This window comes from Anser anser, assembly GCF_964211835.1.
Source record: "Anser anser genome assembly, chromosome: 1".
NCBI lineage: Eukaryota > Metazoa > Chordata > Aves > Anseriformes > Anatidae > Anser > Anser anser.
This window is the reverse complement of record NC_139720.1, coordinates 112148116-112173538: the sequence shown is the minus strand read 5'-3', so window position 1 is coordinate 112173538 and position 25423 is coordinate 112148116. Positions and strand designations below refer to the sequence as shown.

Below are 25423 nucleotides of genomic sequence, written 5' to 3'. Positions count from 1 at the left end.
AACGTCTTGACAAAGAAAACTGATAGTTTGCATTCGGATTTTGCAAGCAACATTAGAATTAGGGAGATTTTGATTACTCTTTTTAAAGGGAGGGTCAATATTTGGATTTGAAAGCAAATACTTTATTTGACGGAGATGCGAGCGTTGATGAGGAGTGACTTGGATTTCCCCATCGCCACGTTCAAAGCGGGGAGGGGCTTCCACCTCGAAATTACAGGCGTGCTTGGCAAGGTTCGTGGCACATTTCAACGCGTGTCTGTTCCTGAGGGCACTTGGACATATTCAGGGGGCTGAGGCGTGAGGCGCTGACAGGGGCGGGCGCCGCGAGGGGCTCCCCTCAGGGCGGGCCGGGCGCGAGCCCCGCGGCGCGGGAAGCTCGAGGCGGCCTCGCACCCCCCGCCCTCAGCCAATCCCGCCGCGCGCGCGAACTTCGCCCCCCCCCCTCCCCTCCGCTCCGCTCCCGGCGCGCGCCGCGTGTGCCGTTGTGCCACACCATCCCCAGTCCGAACGCCGCGCTGCTGGCCGCCTCCTCCTCCCATTGGCCCGCCGGGCCGCGATTGATCGCCGCCGCGGCCAATGGGAGGCCCGTCTCCATGGCGCCCGTCGGCACCGCCCCCCTCGCGGCGCTGGCGGCCGCAACATGGCAGCGGCGCCTCCCGGCGGCGGCTCCGCGCTCTGAGCGCTCCGGGGCCGGGCCGAGGCGGGGCAGCGGCGGCGGCCGTGAGGGGCCCCGCGGGCCTGGGAGCCGCCGCCAGCACCGCGACGGCCCCGCCGCTGCCGGCCGTGGTTGTGAGGGGAGCCCGGCGGCGGCGGCCGCCCCGCTTTTGTCCGCCGGGAGCGGGGCCTGGGGGGGGCGTGAGGCGACCCCGGCCCCCTCAGTCCGTCCGTCCGTCCGTCAGCGCCTCTCCGTCTGTCCGGCCGTGCCCAGCTGCCGCCAGGTGAGCCCCGCGGGTGGGTGGGAGAGCCCTGGGGGGCTGCTGCCCTTCCAGGCTGCGCAGCGGCACCAGGGGGGTGCGGTGGGGGCTTGGGTCTGCTGTCCTGGTGGTGGGAGGGCAGCGGGGACGGCCGGTGTCCCAGGGCAGCACTGCCCCCAGGGTGAAAAAGCCATTTTCCTGCCGGACAGCTATATGACCTGAAGCGTTTTCATAGAGGCTCTCCCAAATGAGGGCTCGCTGTGATCGGTGTTGTTGCCTTGATGACCAATCTACGCTTTCCAGTACGCTACAGGCAATATTTTGGAGGCCTTAAGCAAATGGGGTGCTCAGCATCATTTTAGCAGTCTTTGACTTTGAGATCTCTCCCTCCTTAAGCTCACATAGAGCTCACTCTAATTTGCCATGAAAGAAACAAATACTGCCGTCTCTAATGGCCCGTCTGGCTTCTCTAGCTGTTCTAGGCTGCAGTAGGTTTCTGTGAGTCCAGCTCGGCGTCTCTCCGGTGGTTCACCTGGCCTTGCTTGGAAGGCGGCGGTGGCTTTCTGTCAGAGGTACACACGCAGGGTGGCCATTCGGTGGCCAGGAGCATCGGAAGGGACTCGATCAAACGACCAATTAACGCACTGTTTAAAGGACCTCTGCATGCCACAGGGGGGAACCTGTTTGGTGCTGGAGCTTTCCCTTTCTCCAAGTTCTCGTGCCGTAGCGAGGCACATGGTATAAATAGAAATGCTAGGGGTTTTAGCCACTGAATTCAAAGTTACGGTTTCCACAGCAACCGGCACTCAGGCCGTTTACTACGTATGTAATATTTTCCTTTTTTTTTTTTTTCTTTTAATCTGGCTTCTTGTGCTGTGTCAAATCCTCCTCCACGAGCATCCAGTGCTCGTTCCTCCTACTTCTCTTCTGAGCATCTCCCTCCACTCCCTTTCACCAATTGCCCTCTTGCTCCGCTGCCAGCTCCAGCCTTCCTCCCGTCTCCTCCAGAACCAGCCGCTGGCGGAGCCGTGCACCGCGTCCCACTCATCCACCGTGTTCGCTCATCCTCCGAGCCCTCCGTTTGCTTCCAGCTTCCACAAACACAGGAAGAAGCAGCCGCGCTTTGAACCCCTGGCATATCCTGGAAGCAACCGTGTGTGTTTCCATCTCTCCCTTATCTGAAGGGCTGTTGTCGTGACAGTAGGTCCGCACGGCTTTTGAGGCGTGAAGGAAATGCAGCCGGAGAGCTGCGCTGAGGGCTACGGGACGTATTGCCTCCTAGGGAGGACCAGGGTGCAGCGCTGTCCCTGTCACGTGAGCGTGAGGAGCTGCTAACGTGTATAGCCAGCAGGTTGATGTATAGGCCTGGTGGTGTCCGAGCTGCAGTTTCCAGAGCAACTGGAGGTTTGCGTCTGCGAAGGCTGTTAACTAAAACATGGAACATCACATCCAATTTTCCTTTCTTAAATCCTGTGGTTTTTAGCTACTGTTTGCAAAGCAGCTGGGCTTACCTATCTGAGAATACGTGTAAAAACCTTCTATGACCAAGCAGATCTTCCTCAGGTGTGTGCTTCTGGGATGAGAACAAGAATGGGAAATTTCAGCCCCCAAAGTAATTATCCCTAGGGTTACAGCATAAGGCTTAAAAAAGGGGGGGTAGGGGGAGAGAATGGAAGTGCTTTTTTTTTATATCTCATCTGTATTTATAAAAAGTATTAATGGCAAAAGTGCAGTTGGGCAAGAATGAGTAAAAAGGCTGATGCAGGCTGAAACCAAGCGTCAAGTGAAGGGTTACTGTGGCTGGAGAGTCGATCCTAAGAAGAAGGGGACTCGGGATCCCCTGTAGGTGGGAGCAGTTGGGCAGACCGTGGTGCTGGAGGCCTTTTAATGTATGTATTATCTCTTTGGCTGCTGCTCCACATGAAACTGGATCCCTCGTGCAGTTTCACAGATGGTTTTGCTCTGAGCAGTCATGCCAAGGACCTTCAGCGTCAAAACAGGTCACTTTCCCATTGTGACTCAGTTCGAGCCGATGTTACTTTCGGAAAAGTTGATGCATCTGCATCGTGGGTTTTCTCCTTGCCCTGCGGAGAACGTTGTCAGTAACAGGCATGGCGTTCCCTTATAAACTGCTTGGCTGGACGGCCAGATTGGTTTGGGCAACGGTGCCGTAAAATGGTTTGTAGGCTACCTGGGAATCTGAGGCAGGAGGCTTTAAGCGTTGGCTTGAGTAAAAAGGAATTGCAAAGAGAACGTCCCAGGGGTCTTCCTTGCTATTTTTGTTAGTAGCCTTCCAGCTCAATATTTTTCTTTATATGTTTTATATATATACATATAACGTTCCATTGATGTTGCCGCCTGTAATAGCATTGTCAGCAGCCTATGGTTTTTGCTTAATAAAATGGAGGAATGATTCTTCTCCTGCGAGGAGGTTTTTAAATGAAACTTAAACCCAAACCTTTGTGATCTTTGGTACGCTGCCCAGATTATAGAAGCAATGTGATTGAAGCAGCAGCTGGTAATGGCTTGAAGTAAATTGAAATACCTTGAACTTCTTACCGGGTCTCCTTTACAGAGGTGGGGAGCTCGTCTTCTATGTAATCAGCCCAATCTTTGCGATACTGTGTGGGCTGAGGAAGGGCTTTCGATCGTTTGCCTAGGAGCAGGCTGTTGTCAGTGGCTGCTGCCCCCCACCTTCACGGCTGGCAGCACTGCCTGCCGGGTGGTAAAGCAGAGAGAGACAGTAACAAACCAGGGGAAGGGCTCGGTTTTCATGGGAGTAACCACCTATTTCTTTCCTTGGGTGCTCAGAGACTGCCTGTGTGTGCCGTGCTATCAACTTAATTGGCCGTGTCTTTGTAAATAAAGGTACTGGTGCTGGGGTTCAGCGTTGTGTGGTAAATGCGTCCAGTTTTACCTTTCACCAGTCTGCAATATAAATACACTTTTTTCTGAACTCCTCCATTAACTTGAGTGGATAAAGCCAAGTCTGAGCAAGCGAGCATCCGCGAGCTGGAACGAGATGCCCAATGCATTAACCTCAGCCTTGTTTTAGGAACTTCTTCCCTTAGAGGAGCGGGCAGGGAGCGAGGGGCGGAGGGAAGGCGGCGTGCTCGTGAGGATGGACCTGGTGTGTCACCGCAGCTGCTTGGTCTGCCTGGGGACCAGCAGCTTTAGCTCCTGAGCAGTGTCTTCTGTGGTAAGTACCGCAGGGAGCCATCTCACCAGGCTGTGGGGTCGCTCCCACCCTGTGTATCTTCCGCCTGGGAGGTCTCCTGGCAGCTGTGGCCTGGAGAGGAGAGACAGCAGGAGAAAGGCAGGATCAAAGAGGAAAGGCAAAGGGGTTATGTCTGCTGGCAGGTGATGAGGAGAGATGGTCTGGTCCAGAGCACTGGATGTCACACATACTTACGTAAGCGTAGGTCGTGAAGAATGCAGCAAACTTCTGTATTTTGCATTTTGCAGACCAGGCTGCAATAAAATGCATATTTGGAACTCATTATGTCTTTAAGCAAAAGGGGTTTTTCTTTATTTGTTTTTTAAAACCTTTGGCCATAGTTACCATCTGCATCGGAGAACTCCGTACTGCTTCATATTATTCAGCGTGTCTTTATGTTTAATTGTTTTTCCCTTTCATATGTTCTGTTCTGAAGGTTAGTACAGCTTTCCTCTTCGTGGATAAATAATTTAAACACCTGAACTGATTACATGCACGCATCCGAGCCCAGAGCAGTCACGACTCTTTTTTGCTTCAGAAAGACTGGCTTTTCTGAAGAAGATTCAAAGCGGCTGAAAATAGCTTCATCAGAGAAACATCAAGCAGCACTTTAAAATTATTACTCTCACGCCACGGATGCTGGCAGCGCGCATCTGCCATCCTGTTTGCGCCATTTCGCCGAGCGATCACAGCCTCCTTGACAGCTCGCTTGCTCTGGCCAAGCGTGCCCCTTCCTGAAGGGCAGGGCCCTCCTTCGCTTCGCAGAACGGGGGCAAAGACCTGGCTGCAAAGAGGTCTGGGCTGTGCAGGCAGGTTGCTGACGGCAGGGCTCGTGGAAAGCCCTCACGCTGGTGGGGGCAGATTTGCCCCTCGATGGAGAGTGGGGGGCTACGGTAGCATTTCCCACTGTCAGGGGAAAGCCTTTTCTCTTCTCTCTTCGTTCTAAAGTGTATTTTCAGAGAGGAACTGCTCTCCTGCTCTCCCCAGGTAAAACCACACGGGCTCCAGAGCCTCCTTGGGAGATCTGCAACCCGAACCAACTACCGAAGGAAAGAAGTCTTTTTCCTGTCTCATCCTGCATCCTCTTCAGTCAGTGCTTTGCTGTTTAATCTCAGCCTGGCTGACGATAGCACTCTTGGATTACTGGAGTTTCCTCTCCTTTTGTTGCTTTTTTAAAAAAAAAGTATTCTTAGGAACTACCTTTGTAGAGCAACTGCATATCTCTAGGCTAAAACTAAACCACAGCTGGAAAACATCTCTCATCTCTCACTCAAAACTTCTTATATCTGAAGATTTAAAACCTCATGCCAGAGAGCCGTGGCCTAATAGTTTGTCCACGGCTTCCTGCTTTATCAGCATTACTCTGCAAGAGCACGAATACCTTGATCCCCTTTATCTCGTCCCTCTTTACACACAGAGAGAAAACTTGTGATGTTGTTACAGAAATTCTACCTTCATGTTTTGACTTTTTCCCCCCCCCAGTGTTCTTGTACAGTAGCCTGTGTGGCCCCTCTGGATTTGCAATCACATTATCCCCCTGCCTGGCTGTCTGCCCTCCCTGGCAAGTGACGCACCGCCCAGCACCAGGCTTTCAGCAGGTGGGAGCAGTTCCTGCTTGGACCCAGTTGCTGTGTGTCTGTCAGGCCCATCCGTTACTGTAGCAGCAACATTTTCCTTGTTTTGGATGATCTCCTGCCTTAGTCCATCACACTTGGTTTCCTTTTTTCTTCTAGAAAGCCGGGCGATCTGCATCTTGCTGCTTCGGTTGCGCCAGCTCCTGCCATCTCTTTGCTTTCTGCTTACCAGCAGCATGTCTCAAAGCCTTCAGAGTACTGCTTACTAGCTGCACACCAAGTTGCTGGACAGTTTTGGTGCTCTTTGATGTTTTTATTAGTAAGACCTTCATTCGTGCCCTACCTGTGTTTTTTTCCGTGTTGGCGTAACTCTCATGATGCCTCCGTTTGGTGCTTGTTCCTTCATCGTGGACCTGCCCTAGTGTTTGGGTGGGTGTCTCGGTGGCACAATGTCAGAGGCGCTTTCAAAATTATCTGTGTGACAGGTAATCTGGAGAACCTTAGCCAGAAAAACAAACAAGCAAACCCACAGATAGGGCTGTTTTAGTTTATTTTCCCCTTAATACGATGCACCTTTACCGTCATGCTTTTAAGAGGGGACTGTTTTTTGTTCCGGAGGATTTGATGTCCGCTGTGCAACAAGGTGGAGTGCTGTTACGGTGACAGAGCTGCATGACAGCGATACTTGACTTGTTCCAACCCAAGAACAAAATAAAGGTTAAGCATCTTCCCTGCAGAGACTTGGGTTCCCTGCAGTAGTAGCCAAGACCAAGTGAGAGGGAGGGGAGAAAAGGCAGCAAAGCGGTGCAGGGAGTGCACAAAGTGGACGACTAGAGAGGCGTTTTGAGGTGAGGCTGTTGGGTTCCCACCGTGTAACTAACTCAGCTTGAGACGTCCTCGGCTGCAGAAGGCTTGAGCTTAGCTGCAGCTCCACGATAATGCCAAAGAGCCCTCCCGGAGGCTGAGGGGCGCTGGCACCCCCTTGCCCCTGGCCACGGGGTGCTCCGGAGGTGCACGGACCCGTGGAGGCAGCGTGGGTCCCAGCTGTGCTTTGCAGAGCTGCTTGGCAGCATTTTCTATACGGCTCTAACCGGGAAGAAAGACCGTCTGCATTAAGTCACTTCTTTTGTGAAGCTATTTGTCTTGTTTGTCTTGCAGACAGTAATGGACCTGTGTTTAGAAAAGAGGAAAAAAAATTAAGTCCTGTTAGCAGGGGAGGGGGATGTTGAGGTATAATGTGGTTATGTGGAGTGTAAGAAGAAAAACCTTCTCTGAAGATTCATCACGTGGTGGTGAGAAAACCTGTTGCGCTCCTACAGCGGGGGATGACAAATGTGGCTCCTGTTTACTCTGTGCTATCTGTATGGCATGTGTTAAAAATGCGCGTGATAAATGTACGTGCTGCATCCACGAGAAAGGTGAACCTAAATCCTGCTAGGCTCGCTTGTTACTGGCAAAATACGTTTCCTCGCTCGGTCAGCGTTGTCTCCTGGGAAAGTCGGACCAGTCATATTAATTTAATGGCAAGACTGCTAATGAAGTCAATGGGTTGGGGATTTCACCCCGTGATTCAGAGAAAACTTTGTTTATTCTGTTGCTAGCGGCTGTGCGGTTATAAAAACGTGATTGCTTTGTGCTCTCGCTCTGCAAAAGGGTAATGAGTAAGGAAACTTGAGCTGACACAGTTACTTGCCAAAATAATTAAGTGCAGAGCTAAATGAATATAAAAAGACCAGGCAAGTATCTGGAAAAAAATACTTTTTTTTGTTTTTTGAGGCTTGCTGAGGTGTGAAGCTTCCTCTGTGAAAGTAAGGTGAGCAATTAGTATTAATTGATTTGGTGCTTAATATCAGTTGGGAAGAACTTGCCGAGGATTAATGTGGGGAAATGTATGCAATTTCAGGAGAAATTGATTGTGTTTCATCTTTTCTGCGTGTAGCTTTCCCTCCAAGTGCTAATGAAAGTTCAATAACTAATGAACAAAACGTTTCATTAAGCATGCATTAAGCCTGGAAGGGTCACCTAGTGCCTCTTTGGGGGTACCCTCTCCTTGCTGGCCCCCTCCTTTGGGGCATGCACTCTTCATTTCTGTTTGTTTGTTTGAAAGGATGTCGGCGAAGATAAGGCTTCTGTGTCCACTCCTGCGTCCCCCTTTGGAGAACATTTGGCGTGGCGAGGCTGTGCTTTGTGTTTTGCCTTTGGTAGCAATTCCTGCTGCCTGCAGTTGTGGCTTCCAGTTGGGAACAAAGCTGTGTTGTGTGTCTAGGGAGTAATAATTGTTGGCAGTCGATAATGCTGGGGACCTCTCGTTGTGGGATCAGAGTTACACCAACTGCTTCTGAACTCGTCAGTTATACGTTTGTAATTTTAGCTTCAGGGCTTGCCGTGCTGGAATATTCTCTTTTTCCTCTGGTAATAAACCTGAAAAATACAAATACTGGTGTTAAAGGTCTTTCCCAAATGTGCCAAGCGAGGTGCAGAGCTGAAGAGTTGGCAGCACTTCCTGAAGTCCCATCCTTACCCGTGCCAGCTCGCCGACCTTCCTGGTACCACCTCGTTACTGCATCCCGTGATGCCTTGCTATTCCCCTTCTGCTGCTGGTGGTGGCTTTTGGGGGCCAGCGTGGCCAGGATCTAGCCCGGGTGGATGTTTGGTCAGGTGCCCTCTGGCTGCTGCTGTCTGCCTCCAGTGGGACCACAGCCGCAGGACGAGGAGGGCTGAGGTCTAATCGCCAGCAAAGGTTTGCTTCGCTACTGCCCCGAGCTTTGTTGTTTCAGCTCGTTGCACAAACGGTGGCGTTTTCTTGAAATGGCTGCAACTGCTGGGTAGTAGCTTGTGTTTGGTGTGCGTGCATTGTGAGGGTTGCTGGGGAGAAGCTTTATGTTTCGTTTAATTTTATTTTTTTGCATTATGATGCCTTGAAATGCATTAGAAGTCATTAGGGGTTTCTGGTGCCTTGCCATACGAGCAGAAAGGCACAAGCCTCGTGCCAAATACCATGGCATAAGGGATGTCATGTCCTTGTGAGCGTGTCACAGGGCGTATGAGACAGCATCCTCTGCTACAGCCGTACCCAAGTGCTGATTTCTCCTTTCTTGCTAAATTTCTGATGGTCTGCGCCAGTTTTTGTGATGACTGCGTGCATTTCTCTGCAGATAATGTGAGCTTGAAATTTGGCAGCAGCATCGTTACAGATCACACATCCTGCGTGTAGGTTGCGTGCGGGGCTTGCCACGGGCCGAGAAAGGCCTGAGGCAGGAGAGAAGCAGATTGTACCGCTGGGCTTCAGCTGTCTTCCTCGCCCCTCCAAGTAGTCGCCCTTTGAAGGGGAAGCGTGGGACAAGTCCCCAGCCGAGGATTCGTAGGTGCTCCGAGCTTGTGGGAAGAAGCTGAGTGTGTAGGGGGGGGGAAGAAAAACACTTGGTAAATGTTTATGAAGTGTTATGGCCTCGGATGAAGATAAACTGCCTGCTGGTTTACTGAGGAAACTCAATCTCTCTTCTGTTTTTGTTTGCTGCCGGGAGGCAGTAACGCTGCCTCGCGTGTAAGTGTGCCCGGCCCGCGGCAGCTGTGGCAAAGCGGAGGGACTGAAGGACAACGTCCAGCGAGGGGATGCAGGAAAGCTGCCACCAGAGCCCTCTGGTGAAAAGGGCCCCTGAGCAAGTGCAGTTAACAACCGTGGCGTGTGTGGTAGGTGAGTTTCTTGGAAGTGGTAGCTGTGTAATACACAAGTAAGGTCTTCTGAAATGATGAGAGTATCCCTGGCCGTACCTTGGTTTCCATCTTCGTTAAATTAGAAAACATGCCCTGTTTTTAACAAAGCAGCCCTTGTTAACACAAGGCCTTGAATGTGGGTGCCCTTGAAATAAACCAGGAAAAAGCCATGCCTGTTGGGGTATCGCTTTGAAGCTGTATGAGAAGGGATTGTACCTGGTACAGGCATCCTCCAGCATTTCCTCCAGGGTTTCTTTTCAAGGGGCCCAGGCGGCTGTGCTGGCTCCGGGGACGAGGCAGCGGAAGGTGCGATGCACCCTTCAGCCAAACCACGTGGGCAACGTTGCTGCAGTGCTGGCCCTTGCTCATGGTTTGCTTCTGGGTTTGTACCTGTTTTTCTTGCCTGTTTGTCTTCAAAAGTAAAAATACTTGAAAAAAATCCAACTCTGGTCTGGCAAACAGCACTCTAAGTAAGACTTCTTCTCCTTGGTCTGGGAAAAGAGAGCAGTTTGGGGGCTTGTGCATTTGCTTGCCTCGATGGCAGACTGAAAGCCAGCGACTGGCTTAACTGGGGGATCGTGCACGTTGTCCCCTTCCCTCACCTTTTCTTCCCGTTGGGGCGTGGGCTCTGGCCTGAATTCCTGCCACTCTCATTGATGGGGGGTGAAAGGCTGAGGGAATAGCAAGGAGGCGTCTGCAGAATGTGAGGAAGTGAGGGGAAGCGCTTGTGTGTTAGGCCAACAGAGGGTAGATCTACTTGCTGCCTAGGTTTTTTTTTTTTTTTTTTTTTTTTTTTAACTGACTGCCCAGAGATGCTTCCCCCTTCTTTCCCTTTCTGGAAAAGAAGAAAAAAAGAACTGCTCAGAAGAGCCCCCCCAGGGTATGACAGGTAAGCCGTCTGCATTTTTGTGGTGGGGAGAGGTCTTTCCCCAGCCCCACATACCTCTCTGTCTGTTCCCCATCTGATGCGTGGTGCCTCCTGCCTTTATTAGAGAGAACTGAGCTGGCAGTCCCAAGAAACCTGTAGCAGGGGGACAGGACTGTGGCTGGGGGCCCAAAATGCTGGAGGGCTTCTCCCATCCCCCCTGGTTCTGCATGGGGCAGGCACGGATCGCTGCTGGAAGGAAAAGCAAGTCCTCAGCAAGTGCTCTTCCTCCTGCCCCGTGCCCCAAACCCCTGCGAGGTGAGCTTGTGCCTTCACTTATTCACTGCTGAGCTGCTGCTGCCGTTCTGGCCCTGGCCCCTCTGGTTCGTTTCTTAATCTGGACTGTCAGACATGAAGTACGGGCTCATCTGGGTGATACCTGCTCTCTCCGTGGCTAGGATTGTCCCATTCAAACGGAGCAGCCCTACAAGTTTAATCACATCTTTGTCAGCACTTTGCCTGTTGCCTCGTTTTGTCCTGAATTGGGAGTAGGAGAGGCAGCTGAAGAGGTGACTGCACCTTGTTCTTAAAAACAAAGCGCTCGGCTTGGCGCGGCTCTAGAAGCAATTTTTTTCTGCACAGGACCCAAATCTTGAAATGTGGAAGAGAGGGGAAGGGAAAGGGTACTTGGGGGTGCCGTGTTCCCCACCTTGTGCTGGAGGGGCGGGAGGATGTCCTGGGGCATGGGTCTTGCCCGACTTGTCTGCTCCATCCCGGAGTGGAGGGGAAAAAAAAGCGGGTGACATTGGAGCAGTGAGCCAGCAGCAGAAGAGACCGTTTCTCTAGGATGATTTGTGCCCTGCTGGCATGCCATGAGGGCCAGCAGCGTTAGCAACAGCCCAGTTTCGCTGCTGGTAGAGAGAGCCCTCGGGCTCCCTGCCAGCTGAAATCCTGAGCAAGGTCCCCGGAGGAGGTGGGGGCACCCCGACGGGAATCGTCATGTGGCGGGATGGGGACCGGCAGCGCAGGAAAAGCCTTGGAGAGCTGCCTGCTGCAGATGCTCAAGGTCTCCCGAGTCAGTGAACGACGAAGCTGCAGTCCTCAGGGCCGTAATGCATCCCTCCTCCTGATGGACAGGAGAGAGGGGAGCTCTCGTGGTGCCTCAGCACGTGCAAAAGGGAGTGAGCAGCAGAAGACTGCGAGTACCTCGGGCTGAGGATCCTGCTCGGGGTGGCTCAGGGCTGTGGTCTGGCAAAAGGGGCAGCTCCTCGGCCTTGGGCTCGATGCTCAGGTGTCTGCAGCGTCAGAGGACGCACCAGCGCTCGCCCTAGTAAACGCTGCTCCCTTAGATCTGCCCGGATCCTTGCTGATAGAGGGTGTGTGCAGGTTCTGGCCTTGCGCCACCTCTGCTCCTGCACCCCTTATTCACACACGGGCTGCCACAGGAGGGAGGCACCTGCTTATCCCACTGTCCTCTGGGCCCTCAGAAACCTTGGCTTTTGGGGCTAGAGAGCCTCCTGCTGGGTGTCAGCTCCTCTCTCAACCAGGGAGGGCTCGTTCAAAGTGTTGTTTTTTTTTTTTTTTTTCAGCATCCAGCTGCAAACACGGGGCGTCTGGTGGTGCTGTTGCTGGGTGGGCATCTTCTGGAGGCATCTGTGTTATGCAACCCTATTTATACATGGAGATGATTTTCAGCTGCAGGGATGCTGTCTGCATCTACGGCAGCTGCTGAAAGCACGTCCTGGGCTAGTGCAAGGGGGGAAGGATGGTGGAAATGTAGATGCAGCATAATGTCTGCAAGAGGCAGAAGTCTCCCATTAGGGCCGGGGGCTGTCTTGCTAAAAGCATGCACGCCCTCTCTCAAGCAGAAGCTGCAAATTATGTTTTGTACTTTTCAAGGGTTTCTAAGAAAGCAGTAAGAGTCATCAAGCATTTTGAATGTTACCTGGGGATGTTGCCCTGTCTGAAATCAGAATATGTTTTTTTTTCCAGCATTAGCATGTTTGTAATCTGATCTGTGATGCTAAGCATCCCTTTGTGTCACTACGTTGTTTTTTTGGTCTCTGCTGTCAGTAGTACTTTGGTGTCGAAACTGCTCCCATTTGAAAGCTGAGCCAAAAATTGCTTTGAGCTGAAACTGCAGGAAGAGAGGACTGGGTTTGCAGTCCGTAGGAGTTAGTGAGAGAAGACTGATGCCTTAATTGTAGCAGTTTGGCAAGCGCAAAGCAACAGGAGAAGACTGGGATTGGTAGGACTGAGCTGCGTGAAGGGGATGGGGCAGCAGCTTGTGGCATGGGCAGAAGCCACGTGGATTTGCCATCTTGTATTGCTCCTGCAGCGCTCCATTGACTCTCCTGGAGGCCCAGGTGCTGGAGGCCGGTTATATCCCGAGCTGCAGAGGGTCAGCGTACCCCAACGTGGGCACGTGTGTGTTTAGGAGATGCGGAGAACATCTGCGCTTGATTTGTTGTTTGTTTGTTTGCTTTCCCATAGGCCTCCTTGGTCTTTGGGAAAAGGATGGACTTAATCACCAGCGCTTTAGCGTTAGCTTTGAGTGCGTCATTAGCCAGGTTTTCAGGTATGAAGAAGACCTTTGTTTCTGTAGTGGTTCTGGAAATAAGTCAGCTGTTGGGGAGACAAGAAGGTAGCAGGCACCTTCACCCAGCTTGGGCTGGCATCTCGGGCTTTCTCCTCATGGTGGACAGAAAGAACAAGCTGTTCCAGGGTGATGATCGATCTTCTGTTTTACCGAAAATAGGAAAAAACAATCAAGTTTTCCCCTTCTAATATATATGTGCACTTAGTCTCCCGTTTGTACTACCTAGTTATTTACTGAAACGCAGCCTTAACCTGAATAACATCCGAGGGATGTACCACCGTGCTTCTACGTGCCACTTTTCCATTTCCCACTCTTCCTCCTCGTGCCGTGGTCACAGACCCGCAGTGTGTGCGGGAAGCCATGGGAGGCTCCGGAGCACGCACGCCGAGCCTGGCAAGGCCTGCTGCCTGTTCCCACTCATGCGAGGTGCCCACTAGTGCCTCCTCAATAACCAGGGTACACAGGAGTGGTTATCCCGTCAAAGTGCCTGATGCAAATGTGCCGTCTTCTCCTGACACATCCTTCCTTCCTTCCTTCCTTCCCCCGGGTACTTTAAAGGAGCTCGAGGCGGTGGGAGGAATTACATGCGAAACAACCTTTATCTTCCTGAGAGAAGGTGTCTGAACCTGTTTGTACTTCAGGGGCAGATCCTATGCCTTCTTTTATCCCCACGAAAGACCAGCTTTTCTGCTTTTTGTTTGCAGGATGCTCTGGGCTTGGTGGTGTCACAAGCCATGCAAAGTAGGAAGACGCCAGAAATAAATGAAGGGAGAGGGAAGTGTGTGGGCTGTTGGTTTACGTATTTTTTTTTTCCTTCCCTCCAGTTGACTCTGGTGAGTAAATAAATCTCTGATCTGTAGCAGAATCTGGCCACTAACTGCTTGCCTGATGAATTCGGATCTACATGAGATTTGAGGGTAACGTGTCGGGGAGGCTCGCTCGCTTCTCACCCTCCCATCCCGTGGGCAGCACCTGGGGGTGCCCCGGGAGCACAGGTGCTCTGGCAAGGCTGTGGGGTGCCCTGACCTGCTGCCTGCCCGTTGCACCGGTTGACACCGCAGAAAGGACACGCTGACACGTCCAGGGCAGGTTTTCCAGGGGTGGGAGGGATGTTTTTCCTCTAAGTAACTGCTAAGCTGTTTGCAGCCTCCTTTTAGCAGGAGGCGCTCTCTTCCCTCCTGACTGTACCCCATCTGCTAATTGATTTTCTTCCTGCCTGGGTTTCTTGGTGCATGTTCCTTCCCCTCCCAACCTTTAGATCCCTGTTTAAGAAAATGGATACTTTTTCCCATCCTCTCTTGCCAAGTGCTGAAAGCTGAATGCCGCTGGAATTGCCTCTCTTTCTCGAGGCACTGAAGGTGACCGCATTTCTAAAAGAATTAGGAGGTGCCAGGATCTGCTCTGTCTCCCGGAGCAAGCAGAGCATATTTCTCACACGCACTACCACATATTTCAGGCCTGGGACGATAGTTGCTGCTGTTTGGACTGGGCGGCCTGCTGAGATGGAAGCTTTGGCTGGGTCCGTAGACCCTAATGCTTCAGTGGGGACACGCTCATCCTGGCCGATACCAGCTCCAAGCTGAAGCCACGTTGTGCAGCGCCCTGAAACGAGCTCTGGCTTCGCGTGAGTGGGCAGGACAGCTGATATCACCCGAGCTCCACCAGCTTGCCAGCAAAACTTAATCTGCCCTTAAATCTCCTCTTTCAAGTGGGATGTAACGGTGTCACTCATCCGTGGATGCTTTCCTTCCAAATTCCTTCCTTAATGCCGCGTGGATCGCTTCCACCCTTCTGAGCTTTTGAAGAGATTGAATCAATTTCTCTTCTTTTGTTAACCTGTGCCAATGTTTCCTGTATTTGAAATGCTGTTTCTCCTAGCTGAGATTAAAATGTTGAATTTCCTGTTGCCATTTAGCTTGAAAACACCCTGCGTTCCAGGGGCTGCAGGCGTGCAGCGTTGCCAGAGGAGGCTTGGTGCCTGAGCACCTGTAGGCTCTGTCTCAGAGAAAGTGTTTAAATGCAAAGGGGGGTATTTTTGTGCAACTTCTTAAAGAGTAAGGTTAAAGAAATCTTTAGCAGAATTGAGATGCTGGTAGCCAGCCATCCACCTATGTGAGTAAAGCAGCAGTGATGTCAAAGGAATAATCAGATCCTGGGTTTCTCCCTTTAAGGTCCTCAAGGGTTTGTTTTAGCATTTGGGGCTGGTTTAATCTCTCTTTCTCGTTATCAGAGGCCTGCTGCCGCTTACAGCTCTGTTTGTACGCTGGTTGTAATACCTGCTTCCACTCCAGAAGCCTAAAGTAAACCTGCTGCTGCTTTGGTCAAGTAGCCTCTTCAGTTGTTTTTCGGGAGTTGAATGTAAGCTGGCATACCCTCGGTGGGTGTTTGCATTAACGAGGGCACAGGGCGTTTCAGAGTTTCAAGCAAACTAGCCCCTGTGTCATACTTAACACGCAGAAATATAGGAAAAATAAAAATAAAAACCCCGAGGTATCTAAACACGAGGTTGTGAGGATCACAGGATGCTGCTGCCCCAAGCTTCAGTCTCATCGCTGGTGGGCCTGGGGAATGACCCTGCCGGGGGCTGCGAGATCACCGGGTGCTTGTGTGCCCAGGGGCCTTGTCCAGAGAAGGACGTGAGTTTGTCTTGTCCTGCCATGTGTTGGCAATGCAACTGGTGGTCACTTCGGTTCTGAAAAGCTGGTTTTGGAAGGAGAGCATGTTAATACAGCTAATTAAGTACAAACTTAGGCTTGTCTGTGTGAGGCTAGCCAGCCTAGCTGTAATAGGATTGTTCTGGCTTATTTTAATTGTGCTGATCTAACTTCTATGCATGCTTTAATGCAAGGCAGCGTTTAGGAGTGGACTTCTCTCTGAAACCTGCCATCAGACCGAGCTGCTGCGACATCTGAACGCTTCCTTGGTGCCTGGTGGCCTCCAGACCCGCCGGCAGCAGTGAGCGATCCGGGTAGGAGAGAACATCGCTGCTGCTCGCTCTTACAGCCCTCGCTGCTTGTGCCGTGGATCTGAATGTCTCTACGCTGCAGATGGCCCGCGTCAGGAGTAACAATAAAAGTCTTTTAACAAATATTTATGTCGGGAGCTACTCATGCGTACAGTATTTATGTATTTATTTCACTCAGCATTAGGAGCAGAAGAGTTGAACACTCAGATGAGTAGGGGAAACCCCGAACGAAGACTGCTGGTGTGCATTCATCACAGTGGTCTTAAGTAAATGGTATGCGATTGTGGAACCAGTTTATTTTGTTTTCTCCCTTGGAAGTCTCCTTCATTCCGGATGTTTCCTTTTAGCAAAGAATTAATAGATCTTACATAGCATCCGAAGAATATTTTTAAGCAGCAGGTTGCTCTTTTCTTTTTCCTTATTGAATTAGTTTGTGCAGAAATAGCAGGGTGCATCTTTGGTGCGTTTTCTTGTTGTTGCTCTGTTTTTCATTTCTCTTGCAGCTTCAATGAATTACTGTTTCCCTACCCTCCTAGGCAGCACAAATTCCCTACAGGAGCGGTCCAGGTGCTAGGAGAACCCTGACTGCGCTCAGCGTTCATGGTGAGACCTGAACCTCTCCACACTGCTGAACCTTTGTAGGGCTAGGGAGGAGGTTGTCCTAACTTTCAAATTCCTATGCAATGAGGAAGGAGATCAGTACTTGTTCCTAAATCATGACCAAAAAAAAAAAAGGCAGAAAAGGCTTCTAGCATTGTTGCTGGAGAAGCCTCCTGGTTCTGTAACCGGCATCACTGTGTGATGGACCAGTGTCTCAAACTGAGCTGCAGCTGGAGTAGCCAAAACCTGCCCTTGCTTCTCCTTGCCACGCTTCCTCTTTGGCTGTAACCTCAGCATTAAAAACCCACAGACTACTCCCAGCCACCCCTGTCCCCGGTATCCCCTTCCCCTCTCCGTGCTCCAGGCAGTTTTCCCCAAGGGGCCTGGGGCAGCGGCTTGCTGGATGCTCTGCTCTGCCCCTCGCCTCCCCGGGCGATAACCCTGTCAGCGCTGGAGTCTGAAAGTCTCGCTCGGCGACTTAATCGGTCACCGGAGGAGCACCTGCCCTTCTCTCCTGCTCCTGCTCGGCAGCAGCCCGAAATGTGAGTTTGCACAGGGGTGGGCACGGGGGCTGAGGGGGGGAAGTGGCTGCGCAATGAAGACTGACGCCGGCAGAAGGTGAGTTGTGGGTGTTGGGTCACCGGGAGAAGGTGAGGGCATCCCCACGTGGAAGAGCTAAGGTGTGGGCTCTAGCTGGGGAAAGAGAGGCCAATACATCTGCTGTTCTCTTTCTTCTGTTTGGTTGGTTTTATTTTTTTTTCTTCCCTTTGGGGTTTACAGCAAGCTTTTGATAAAACGGAGTCACGAACTGGAGGAGGAAAAAAAAAATCAAACCCGCCACTCTCTACCTCTGAACCCTTTACTGTGAAAATATTTGACTTTAATGGCTTGGTTTAAGCCTTGGTTTCTGAATTCCTTTTAAATCACATGTATTGCTGGAACTGGTTTGCAATATTTATAGAGTTTTGCCACTGAATTCGCTGCATGAGGGAGGGAATTCCTCTCTTTTTGCACTGTGGATGAATTACTGTGAGATTGCTTCTCCTTTTTATGGAAGATGGCTTGCTTCAAAAGGCTAAAAATATAAATTCTCTATCTTATACTTGACTGGAGTGGGTAATACTGCTAAAAAATTAATGGAGTGAAATAGCCTGGATGGCGATTTCTCTTCTGATGTGAAGTTTCACGTTCTTTTTTTCCTTCTTAATTGCCTGGTGAGCTTTTGTCTTAGCTATCCATATATCTGTGTAATTTTTCTGTTTTGTTTATGCCCAATTCCCATGGATTATGGTGCTCGGAGTTGGGTTAGCGGTGTGCTAACCAACGTCCAGTGCTGGCGTTGCTTTCAGCGATCGGACTCGTCCAGTTGCTGACGCATTTGACACAGCTCTGCACGTTGGATGCTTGTGCTGATAACCTCAGGCAGTTTGGGGTGCTTCAGCTATGCAGAAACAGAGCTGAAATAAAAAGGGCTTTCTTTTTGTTTTTCCCAGGCAGCAGTGAGGACGGGGCAGAGAGAGATTTTGCTCTGCAACAGCGTTTTATCACTCTGCAACAGTGTTTATTTCCCATGGGCAAAACGGAGCCATAGGTACCTTTCACATTGCAAAAAAACATTAATTACTTAACACATTCTTCTCCTTGACTGAACCCTGTTTTAAAAGCCCGGGTATGGCATTTTTCCGTAGCTTGGATTTGTTTGTGTATGAGATCAGTATTAGATAATTAAAACAAACATGTTTTCCAGCAAAATGCTTTCCCTTAAATAAGTGCTGTCTATAGCAGGGTAAAAATATGTAATTAGTGTCTTTCTTGGGTTCTTTTTCTTCTTTGAAGCGTTTTTGTACGCTGTACCTAATTGGGAATTTCCAATATTATTCTGTGTAATTGTTTTGTGGTCGACGTCTGCTCTGTTTGGGAAGGCTCATTAGAGAGAGAAGTGCTTGATCCCCAGATGAAGAGTGATATTTACGAGGTGTGATGCGCTCTTGATTCGGTCAGGGTGGTTTGCAGAACGTGTTTTTGCTTCTTTGGGTCCTGTTGCTGACAAAAGTGATACTGATGAGGAAATTGCTTTTTTCCTGCCTCCCATACCTGAGCACTTCATGCGTGCACTAGAAGTGGTAGGTTGTTTGGGTTTGGGCTTTCTGGTTTTAAAGGCAGCTGGTTCTGCCTTGGTCCCCTTCCTTCTGCAGGAGCCGATCCCAAGCTGGGTGCAGGTATTTGGATGGCAGCACTGCTGCTGCATCCAGACCGAACAGAGAGCTCAGTGGGTCACTGAGCAAATGGGAGCCCACGTGGTCGGGATTACCAGGTTTTAAACAAAACAACAAATGTGCAAGCATGGTCTGGGCGATCTGCATGTCACTTGCTTCCTGCATGTCTCGAAGGCTTGTGCTGCGTCGTGGCAGGTTGCAGGACTGCAAGGCTCGTCCAGGAGCAGCTGTGCTAGTCACCAGTCCCATTGTCAGGTCTGTAGGTTTCTGCACCGGGAATGGAAGGTGAGGAGGTATTTTGCGGGAGTGGGGCCATATTTAGCCTTAGTGGCTGTGACTCTTGGGGTTTTCAAGTATAGAAATGTGTACAAACAAGACTAGCACTGCCGTTGTTGGAGGGGCTTCGTGCTTTTCTCAGTGTTGCAGTGGCATTAATACGAGGTACACCTGATGAGGTATGCCCTCAGCTGTTCCCTCTTTTCATGTTTGCCTCCTCATTTTATAGTGTCTCGATGCTGGCACCAATCTGAGCCACCTCAGGAATAAAATCATGTAGCTGAATCCAACTGGAAACAGGGAGCTTCGTTCAGCTTCACTGTGGTCACCAGGCTCGCTGGAGCCGCATCATATTAGAGATGCAGAGATAAGCTCCTTTGGTTATAGCACTGAAATACCAGCCGCCGGCCTGCTGAGATTTGGGCATCTGCTTAACTCTTATACTCACAATGTATGCATATAGACCCCGCGTAACTATAGAAAGCCAAGCGTGTGCCTTGCCCTCTGCAGGACCTAAACTCTCAGAGGCAGTGGGGAATAGCTTGAAATGAAATGGAGGAAGTAACTGTGTTCTCATTGTACCTAATGGGTAAGTTATGAGAAACAAACCACGGGTTTTAAAAACTGACTCTTCCAAAATAGTTGCGTTTTTGGCGCTCAGTGGTGTACCTCTGCCATGTGTGTGTGTCTGTAGGCACTTTGGAAGCGCTAGCCTCTGAACTGTGCTTACGGAGCAGCTCCCCATCTGGGGCTGACCCGGGGTCCTGCAGAGCTGAAGGCACCAATTAAACAGCCTGCGAGACGTGGATCCGTAATTGGGGTTTCTCATCCCCCGTGCGTCAGCGGCAGAAGGGGACGTACCAGTTGGTTGGAGCCGTAAAGACAGCGGGTTCGCGGAGATGGGCGCACGAGGGAGAGAGACCAGACGGAGCAGTTCTTCCTGTTCCTGCTATCCACGTTCCCGATCTTCTCAGAGCCTGCTCTTTCAGCAGCAAACAACCTGTGCTGTTACTTTGCCCGGTGGTTTTGCCGTGGCAAGTGAGGAGCTGAGCCCGAGGAGCTCCTGTGGGGTACCGGGGAGCCTCGCCCTATTCCCTCTGTGTCAGGGAAAGCCGTGCCTCCTGTTGGCATGGGCACTGTCCCAGCCCTGCTGCCTTCAGCCAGGTGTGAGGGTGCCGGGGGCAAGAAAGCAGCCCTGAATCTCCCCTGTAGTCCGCGCATCGCTAGGTCTGGCTGTGCAGAATCAGAGTCTCGTGTATTAACCTTTTCTCCAGCGCTTAATTTCAACACGGCCATTACCCTTTCTGCAGTCTGCCTGCCTGGCCGCGTACGCTAATGTCTTGGGACACGTCTGTTTGCCAGTCTCTCTGTGTTACTGTTTACTGCCTCTCTCCCCAGCGTAGTGTCAGCCTAAATATCCCTTTGCAATCGGGCAAACCAGTAGCTCAGGATAAGGGAGGAAGATCCTTCTACTCTTCTTCCAGATTTTAATACTAACTGTGTCAGTGGGCTGTCAGGGATGGGGAGAGGTTGCCTCTGAAACTGTCATCGTCCCCATCGCTGGTTCAGATGCTGCTTTGCCACTGAAACAAAAAGCAGAAAAGCTTTCCAGAGTTTTTTCCTTTCAGTTAATGAGAAAATGTTCATGGCTGCAGTTTGTGTTGCAGTACCCACAGCGGGGCTGTGCTGGAAACGCAAGGCTGAGTTCGGTGGTTGATTCGGTGGCGTTGATCTGTAGCTTGCTCATCCCTTCTCCCTGCCTGACTCGCAGCCCCTCGAGTGAATTACGCCTTGTGTTCAGCGCGGGACCATCTGTTTCCCTGTATGTTCTCTCTCTTGCTGCATCCTGATTCAAATGGAAAGGTGAGTCTCTGTACATGTGACGAGAAGCGGCTCTCCTATGCTTCAACCAACCGCTTCTCCAGCAGAGGAGCCAAGTGAGAAAGAAATGCTGGGTTTCTAGCTGTCTTACAAATGTGCCTGTAATGCAAGGGTCACAGGGGTTACTGAGAACAGAGGTACAGAGCTGAGCTCTGGGATTAATTTGGCACCTTGGATGCAAAGCTTTCTTGGGACCGGACCTGAGCAGCTTGTCAAAGACGCTGAAATTTGTACTGTGACCTAAAGGTGCTGCTAGATAACCCCCACCCCCACATCTCCTCCTGATTCACGCAGAGGAGAGAGCTGTTGCCATTGCCTCGTTTTTTCTGCACTGTCTCATTTTACACCATAAATGATAATTTAATTTCCACATTTACAGACCTTAATTAATTATGGATAAAAATCATTTGTATGAATCTTATAGCTGAAGATGAAGGATTAACGACTCCCTGCAAACGTGAGACTGCTTGACCAGAAGGGGTTCCGCATGAGAGTAGCCATGCCAGCTCTCCAGCTCTGTGCCACGGGGTAGGAAGAGAGGAGGATGAGGATGATGAGGGTTTCTGTCCCCTGGCGTCCTGGGAAAGCAGCACTGGGAGTTTAAACTTACCTGGCTGCGTATGGGGGGTAAGATGGAGAGGATGAGGAAAGTGCTGGTGACCGTATGATGAGGTGTTCAGGGAGCTGGTGTGCTGGAGAGCACTGCAGGTAGGGATGACTTTGACTTCATTACCCCAAATCCCCGAGCTGCGTGGTGCAGGGACATCCCAGGCTGCAGAAGCAGGGTCCAGGACATGCGGTGGGGTGGGAGGAGGAGCTGTCACCTTAGGCTAAGGGAAGACTTTGCCTGGCCCGAGGCATCTGGAGTTCGAAGCGTTTCTGTCCCATGGGGAACGTTCTCTGCAGTGGTTGTTTTTATTGCGTTTGATGAAGCAAGACTGGGTCCAAATTAATGTTGTTCCTTGAGACTTAGAGGCTCGGTCTTCTCATCCCGGTATCTTCAAAACTCCAGCGATCTCGGCAGACATCTCCGGCCTAGGCGTGAGGTCGGTTGCTGGCTGCCTGCAGGCATCGATCACCAAACAACCGCAACACCTATTGGGTGCTACTGGAGTAACTCTCTTCCCCCAAGGAGCATTTTGCATTTCGGAGCTCTTTACAGCTCCCTTTTCTCTGTTGTTGATGTTCTGCAGAGACTGGGGGCCCTAAAATTCCTTCTGCCACCTGCCTGCTGGCGCACGAGCAGCAGCGCCCGCGTGGTGCCCGTCCTGCTCTCCCTGCTCACTCTCAGGCCGGGTGGAGAGCTGAGTGCAGGTTTTGTACTCCAGACACTTTGAGGAGCAAGAGGGGATTGTTTTCTTTTCCAAGAAGCTATGCTTGCAGAAGTGAGCAGAGAGCCATCCAGCTCCTAGCAGTTTTATTTGGCACCTTCTCCTACTCAGTCGTCTCTAGCTCACTCTGCAGAGCTGGTGGGAATGTTATTTTTTCAATCCTAGCCACCTTCTTGGAGCCACCAGTTCTGTGTTCCTGGCTTGTCACCTCCCCGTGCACCGTGGGTATTTTATCTCCGGCTAGCGATCCCGCCGGGCCACGCCGTGCCCCTGGATGTGGAGCGGCGCTAGCGCGGTGTTGCGCAAGGTCTGCCTGTCTGGAGGGCAGATTGCCATAACCTAGCTTCGGTATTTTTTCATGAAACAATACTCAGCTTCAGGGGTCAGCTGGAGGTGATGGTATCGTGTTGCTTGGAGTGACTGATGAGGCAGTGACAAAGCTGTAAGCTGCGTAGCTTGGGTTAGTATCACCCGGTGCGATAAACAGCTTGCTCGGGCCCGAGAGTAGCAGCAAAGGCAAGCTGGGTTCTGGTTTTAAGTCCTTTATAACAAACCGTCAAAAACAGCCTGAACACAAGTGTTCAAATTGCTCTTGGGGCCCCGGTTTTGTATGATTTCTTCATGCTCGATCGTCTCTTTCCCCAGCTAGCAATCCTACTACAGCAGTTCTTCCACCAGGTTATAAGGCAGAGCCCGAGTGAACCAAGCGCCGAGTCTTTGCAGAGGTGAGCGCGGCAGCTGATGCTTTGTGGTGCTCAGGAGGGTCACGGGACTTGCCCTGGCCCTCCTCTGCAAAATACAGCTCACGTTGCTCTTTGAACCATCTCAGTTACTCCTAAAACACTGGCAGCGTGGCCCTGTCTGCTTTTGGTGAAAGCAAAAATTTGCCAAGGTAAGAGGGAAGCACAAGCTGGAGGCCTCTGCTGCTTTTGTGTGCGTTTACACCAGTACTTGCTGGGATAGGCTGGTCTTAATTTTTTATTTTTTGTTTTTAATGAGGCATATCTGCATGGATGTATAGAAAGGATATAGTTACGAAAACAAGACATGTTCAGCTACTCAAGCATCCACTCTGGCACGGAGCCACAGCCTCTCTTACTGAATTGATCGGGTGCCTTGTGAACCTAATCATAGAGGTCCAATTTACACCGGTAGGTTGTATATTAAAAAAGGGGGGGGAGAGAGGGCAGAAAAAGCAGAACTTTGGCGCTTTCCTGTCTGCGTGTTCCTCCCTAATCCTGTAACTTTTCCAGTTCCTTGACAATTAATGTGGCTGTTCAGTCTTGCTTCTATTTAAATCTGTAGTGTTTTTATGACCGATTGCTACAGGACGAACCCCAAGTTTCTGTAATAATAATACACTGCAGCGGTTGTTAATGAGATGGTGAAAATACCAAAACGAGGAGGACATAATTCTCTGAGATGACAGAGCACAGTAAATGTTGCTCTTTATTTGAGGTGTTTTTCAAAAAAAAAAAAAGAAAATAGGGAGAAAAATAGACCTGAACTTTGTGCAAGAGCTGGATGGGGTGCAACATTTTCCATCCTCCCCATGCTGCGCCTTTCCCACCCAGGCTCTCTTGCCAGAAGGACACAGTCCCAGGGCTGCGAGGTCCCCACGAGCTCTGGGAAGAGTGGCGGCCCCTTGGACACAAAAACCCATTACAGGGAGCAGCTGAAATAATTCATCTGTCCCCGTTTCAGTGCCAGGCAGCGAGTGCATGCCAGCTGGGAGCACGTGTCTGCCCCAATGGGGACAGCGAAGGGATGCAGGGCTCCTGCGTGCACCGACCAGGGAGGTGAGAAGGATTGGGGCTGCAGCCCCACGCGTGCAGGAAACCGGACTTTTCAGTATTTCTGACCTCTGCTTGCTGGCGTGTTTCCAGGCTGGGTTTGAACTGCGTTGTGGTGGCTGGTAGCCAGGTAAAGTGGTGGTGCTTGGGCCGGGCGCGAGCGGGGGGCGATGAATTCTGCCACTCGGGCTGCAGCCCTACATGGGCTCCCTGAGCGGCTGTCGGTACGTAGCCAGGCCACGTTTTTGGGCAAGGTGTTAGGGAGAGCTGTGGCCGAGCCTCGCTTGCTTCCTACGCGCACACCTCCGTCTCAGCTCTGCCTGCGGTAGCCTCACTACTCACTTTGTTGACTTTTGGCCATCTCTAAACTAGCTTTAAAAAGTATCTGGAGCAAAAATGGGTTGCTTAGCAACTCATTCCAGCCTGGGACCGCCGGAGAATGGGTCAGTGATTAACAATTATGTACAATCAGGGTTAAAAATACAGGGCAGTCTGCAACGCTGCTGCTCCGACGACTGGGATATTTCGGCGTTACGATGCTGGCATTGATGGCAGCGGTAAGCAAATGTATACTAGTTGTCCTTCTGCCCTCACCAACGGGATGACTCGAGACTTCGGTTGTATGAAATCGGGCTGAAGTCTCTTTTCTTTACCAGCGTATTACAAAGAAGGATTAAACGACCATCGGCTGAGTAACGTAGGCATGATTTGTATTGCACGTGTAGTTCTTCCCAAGGCTCGGGGCCTTCCCCTGGCCATACAAATTCCCACATGGGTGGAAAGGGATCTGTATGAGAGTGGAAAACGTGGAGCCCAGCCATGGAGCAGAAGTGCGGGGAGGGAAGGTGGCTTTCTGCTTCTGGTCACCGCACTGAATGCTCAGGTACCCTTCCTCCAGCCAAGGAAGCAACAAATGGCACACGAGCTTGATGAATATGTTTTTCTGAGCCTTATTTTGGCAATGTGAGCCTTTTCCTAAGTCCTCGGTGGTGCTTTGCTTTCTGGAGGAAGGAATCCTCGGCAGCTTTTTCTTCTTTCACAGAGTAAGAAAGGAGGTGGCTCGGTTGTGGTTTCATTTACCCCCATAAATGTCCCAGTGCTTATCAGTTCTGCAGGTACGTGTAGTGAGAATATCAATCACTGAAGCAGCACTCCATCTCTTAGATGTTTTTATAACTCTGGCAATGAAATCAGCCTTGTTTTGCCAAGTCATTTACTTTCATTGTCTAATCAATTTCTAAGGGTTCTTGCTTATTTGCTTTTTCTTTTTGTTTAATTAACCCTTCTTTTCAGCCTTGTCCCACCCCAGTTGTCATGCCAGGCTTGAGGAATAAAGATCAACTGGTAGTGCTTCTTCATCTTGTCCCAGGAAGGGCTGAATCCCGGGAACCTTTACCGAGGGTGATTTCTGTTCCTGAGGATTAATCTTCCATCACTGCCTGAAGCTGAAGAAGTCATGGGCAAGTGGCAGGCCTTTT

General features: G+C 50.9%; 1 protein-coding gene across 4 annotated transcripts in view; it reads left to right on the top strand.

Moving 5' to 3' along the window:
- Positions 1–713: 713 nt before the first annotated feature.
- TIAM1 (TIAM Rac1 associated GEF 1) overlaps positions 714–25423 on the top strand; it is a 176173-nt gene continuing 151463 nt past the window's right edge. For 2 of the 4 annotated variants that reach the window (XM_083822208.1, XM_083822203.1), the window contains exon 1: positions 879–938. The gene's annotated coding sequence lies outside the window, so the exon portion shown is untranslated. Of the gene's footprint in view, positions 939–25423 lie in introns of all 4 variants that reach the window. The other 2 variants (XM_083822182.1, XM_083822207.1) reach the window with 2 other exon arrangements.